Genomic DNA, 5,100 nt, shown 5'->3' with positions numbered 1-5,100 from the left:
TGATTAATGATCAATACACCTTAAATGTCACCAACTGCTTAATAAAATAAATAAACAATAATAAATTAAAAAAGCATGGGTTTTGTAAATTATTGTCTATGTATTGTACATCAGTACTCCCCTTTTTTAATACAGTGATAATTAATAAATTACCAAAACTGTATATAATTATTTTATTTTAATACTCTTTAGTCTCATACATGAATGTTTTTCATATATGTTTACTGCTACAGTAGCAAATGAAGTAAGTTGTTAGAAAAGGTAACGAAAAAGCATGAACTTGTATATTATATATTATATTACACTAACTAGATTATGCTTAGCATGATACAATTATGTAAACACGTTTAGTGCATATTGCACTAGCAAGGAAGATTGTAACTTAATAAGGGAACTTCACTTTTTTTATTAAATATGTTTGGATGAACACACATTAGATGTTGGTATATACAGACATACTCATTAGGATGAAGGTGTTCATTCATTAAGTAAATTAACAAATTAAGTAAATTAAATAGTTTATTAACATATCTGGAAACTGTAAAAGAGTTTATGGCTGCATCTTATTGTGTTTACTCGGAATGTGGAATACACGGTGCGTTACATACAGGCTCGGTTCTAGTTGAACCTCAGTGTTTGTTTTTGTTTGTTCAATTGTATTTTACTGTTGTTTTACTCCCATATGCATTCCTGTGCTCATGATTGTTTGTATTTTCATTGATGTTTTGTTTTTTGTTTTTTATTGTACGTTTTTGTTTACACATACTTATATCTACCTTATTATTTAAAACATAGATTCTAGTCTTTTCAACCAGTAGAAATAAATACAAATTTCCAACACAGATTAACAGAATATCAATATGTTTTTTTATAAATTTAATAGGCAAGATTCTTTACTTTTCAATTTAGCCGTAAAAATAAAACCTTTTAGATATAAAAATGTATGAAAAAATATGTTCTCTAAATGTAAGAGGCCTCAACAATGATAATAAAAGGCAAAGTATATTCAAATGATTTGAAGAAAATAATTATACGATATGTTTACTTCAAGAAACACATGTCTGTAAACTAACAAAAAACAAATGACAATCAGAATGGAGTGGAATTAGTTTTTACAGTGGGAAAAAATCAAATATTGAAGGTTTAGGAATTTTAATTAAAAATAAAGACAATGTAAGTATTGGCGATTTTAAGGAATCAATACCCGGTTGATTATGAACAATTGATGTCATTATTAATAACCAAGAAATCACGTTAATTAATATATATCATATGGTCCGAACAAAGATGACATAAGATTTTTTGATAAACTAGAAACACATCTGCTGCAAAATATGGAAACAAATTATATAATAGGAGGTGATTTTAATACAATACTTAATTTAACCCTAGACAAAAAGAACGGCAAAAAAGACACACACATAAAAAGTAGAAACAAAATAAACTTCATAATCGATTCATGCAATTTGATTGACATATGGCGAGCACTTCACCCAGAGCAAAAACGTTACACATGGCATTCAAGTGGCAAACCAGTCATTTTTTGTAGACTGGACTACTTCTTAATCTAAAAAAATATATGTAACATAATAAATAAAGAAAAAATAAAACCAGGATACAAGACCGACCACTCATTAATTGAAATAATGACTGACAATAAAATACAACACAAGAGCACCGCCTTGCGGGTGCAGACCGCTCATCTATTTTCTTTTTAAAGGTGAAGGGACTCTCATTTTCAATCACAAAGGAGGGAGGAGTGGAGTGAAGAGGGGTGTATAGTGTGGGGTTGTGGACATTTATTACATTATCTTCCAAAAAAGCGAAAAAAAAAAAATCGGGGGAGGGGGGTTTTGGGTGCGATGGTTGGACGGTATTTCAAACATAACCGTTTTAAAAAAAATGGGGGGGTATAGTGTGAGGGTGTGGTGATAATTTGTGAGATGATCTTAAAAAAAAAAATCAAAAAAAAAAAAAATCAAAAAAAAAATTGGGGGGGGTGGGGGGGGGGTATAGTGTGAGGGTGTGGTGGTCATTTGTGAGATGATCTTAAAAAAAAAAAAAAAATAAAAATAAATAAAAAATTGGGGGGGGGGGTGGGGTGGGGGGGTATAGTGTGAGGGTGTGGTGGTCATTTGTGAGATGATCTTAAAAAAAAAAAAAAAAAAAAAAATTAGGGGGGGGAGGGGGGAGGGGGGGCAGGGGGGGAGGGCACGGGGGATGGTTTGGGTGTGGTTTGGGTGAAGTCTATTGTGGTATGTCAGGTAAGAGTAGTTTCATCAAAGTATCAATCAAATCTAATCATAAATAAAGAAGTTATGGCAATTTTAGCAAAATTTAATAATTTGACCTTGAGAGTCAAGGTCATTCAAAGGTCAAAGTAAAATTCAAGTTGCCAGGTACAGTAACCTCATGATAGCATGTAAGTATTTGAAGTTTGAAAGCAATAGCCTTGATACTTCGAGTGGATCGAAACACAAAATTTAACCATATATTAAAAGTTACTAAGTCAAAAAAGGGCCATAATTCCGTAACAATGACAACCAGAGTTATGCAACTTGTCCTTTTACTGTACCCTTATGATAGTTTGTGAGTGTTCCAAGTATGAAAGCAATATCTATGATACTTTAGGGGTAAAGTGGACCAAAACATAAATCTTAACCAAATTTTCAATTTTCTAAGTATAAAGGGCCCATAATTCCGTCCAAATGCCAGTCAGAGTTACATAACTTTGCCTGCACCGTCCCCTTATGATAGTTCATAAATCTTGCATGTATGAAAGCAATAGCTTTGATTCTGTAGGAATAAAGTGGACCTAAACACAAAACTTAATCAAATTTTCAATTTTCTAAGTATAAAAAGGGCACATAATTCTGTCAAAATGCCAGTCAGAGTTACATTACTTTGCCTGCACAGTCCCCTTATGATAGTTAGTAAGTGTTGCAAGTATGAAAGCAATAGCTTTGATGCTTAAGGAATAAAATGGACTTAAACACAAAACTTAACCAAAATTGTCAATTTTCTAAGTATAAAAAGGGCACATAATTCTGTCAAAATGCATGCCAGAGTTATCTAACTTTGCCTGCCCAGTCCCCTCATGATAGTAAGTAAGTGTACCAAGTTTGAATGCAATAGCATTGATACTTACTGAGAAAAGTGGAACTAAACGCAAAACTTAACCAAAATTTTCAATTTTTTAAGTACAAAAAGGGCACATAATTCTGTCAAAATGCACGCCAGAGTTATCTAACTTTGCCTGCCCAGTCCCCTCATGATAGTAAGTAAGTGTACCAAGTTTGAATGCAATAGCATTGATACTTTCTGAGAAAAGTGGACCTAAACGCAAAACTTAACCGGACGCCAACGCCAACGCCAACGCCAACGCCGACGCCGACGCCGACGCCGACGCCAAGGTGATGACAATAGCTCATAATTTTTTTTCAAAAAATAGATGAGCTAAAAAAGGACCTGGTTATTTTAAACTTAACAAGGGCTGTTTGTAAAACATGCATGCCCCCCATATGGGCTGTCCATTGTACTGGCAGCCATTGTGTGAATACGACTTTTGTCACTGTGACCTTGACCTTTGACCTAGTGACCTGAAAATCAATAGGGGTCATCTGCAAGTCACGATCAATGTACCTATGAAGTGTCATGATCCTAGGCAAAAGCGTTCTTGAGTTATCATCTGAAAATCATTTTACTATTTCGGGTCACCGTGACCTTGACCTTTGACCTAGTGACCTGAAAATCAATAGGGGTCATCTGCGAGTCATGATCAATGTACCTATGAAGTTTCATGATCCTAGCCATAAGCTTTCTTGAGTTACCATCGGGAAACCATTTTACTATTTCGGGTCACTGTGACCTTGACCTTTGACCTAGTGACCTGAAAATCAATAGGGGTCATCTGCGAGTCATGATCAATGTACCTATGAAGTTTCATGATCCTAGCCATAAGCTTTCTTGAGTTACCATCGGGAAACCATTTTACTATTTCGGGTCACTGTGACCTTGACCTTTGACCAAGTGACCTGAAAATCAATAGGGGTCATCTGCGAGTCATGATCAATCTACCTATAAAGTTTCATGATCCTAGGCATATGCGTTCTTGAATTATCATCCGAAAATCATTTTACTATTTCGGGTCACCGTGACCTTGACCTTTGACCTAGTGACCTAAAAATCAATAGGGGTCATCTGCGAGTCATGATCAATCTACCCATGAAGTTTCATGATCCTATGCGTAAGCGTTCTTGAGTTATCATCCGGAAACCATTTTACTTTTTCGGGTCACCGTGACCTTGACCTTTGACCTAGTGACCTCAAAATCAATAGGGGTCATCTGCGAGTCATGATCAATCTACCCATGAAGTTTCATGATCCTAGGCGTATGCGTTCTTGAGTAATCATCCGGAAACCATTTTACTATATCGGGTCACCGTGACCTTGACCTTTGACCTAGTGACCTCAAAATCAATAGGGGTCATCTGCAAGTCATGATCAATGTACCTATGAAGTTTCATGATCCTAGGCCCAAGCGTTCTTGAGTAATCGTATGACAACCACCTGGTGGACGGACGGACGGACGGACCGCCCGACCGACCGACATGAACAAAGCAATAAACCCCCTCTTCTTCGAAGGGGGGCATAATAATTCCATGCTTTTAAATGATGAATATCAAAATCAAATTAAGCAAGAAATTCATAAAGTAGTAGAAAACAACACAAACTGTAACCCAAATACATTGTGGGAAGTAATAAAAGGAACTGTAAGAAACATAAGTATAAAATTTGCTACCATGACTAAAAAGAAACAGGAAAAAGAACAGAATATCATTGAACAATTAGAGTCACTAGAGAAACAACTGCATATAAATAGTGATAATGAATCAATACAAAAATTAATGAAAGAAACACAAATATAGCGAAAAAATTATAGATGAAAAAATTAATGACATGCTAGTAAGAGCAAGCAAGAGCTATACACATTGAACATAATGAGAAAAATACAAAATACTTTGCAAATCTGGAAAAAAGACATTACGAAAGTAAAATCATTCATAAGTTAACAATAAACAACAAAGAAGTAAGAGACAT

At 34.9% G+C, this 5,100-nt stretch overlaps 1 long non-coding RNA gene across 1 annotated transcript; it reads right to left on the bottom strand.

Annotated features, from left to right (window-relative positions):
- Positions 1-2,382: 2,382 nt before the first annotated feature.
- On the bottom strand, positions 2,383-4,796 carry LOC127875346 (uncharacterized). The gene is made up of 3 exons (XR_008047374.1): positions 4,325-4,796; positions 4,035-4,179; positions 2,383-3,744 (listed from the first exon to the last, which is right to left on the bottom strand). It is a non-coding gene; the product is annotated as an uncharacterized LOC127875346 (long non-coding RNA).
- Positions 4,797-5,100: the final 304 nt, after the last annotated feature.

This window comes from Dreissena polymorpha, chromosome 3, assembly GCF_020536995.1.
Source record: "Dreissena polymorpha isolate Duluth1 chromosome 3, UMN_Dpol_1.0, whole genome shotgun sequence".
In the NCBI taxonomy this organism is placed as follows: Eukaryota; Metazoa; Mollusca; class Bivalvia; order Myida; family Dreissenidae; genus Dreissena; species Dreissena polymorpha.
This window is presented reverse-complemented; position numbering and strand designations above follow the sequence as displayed.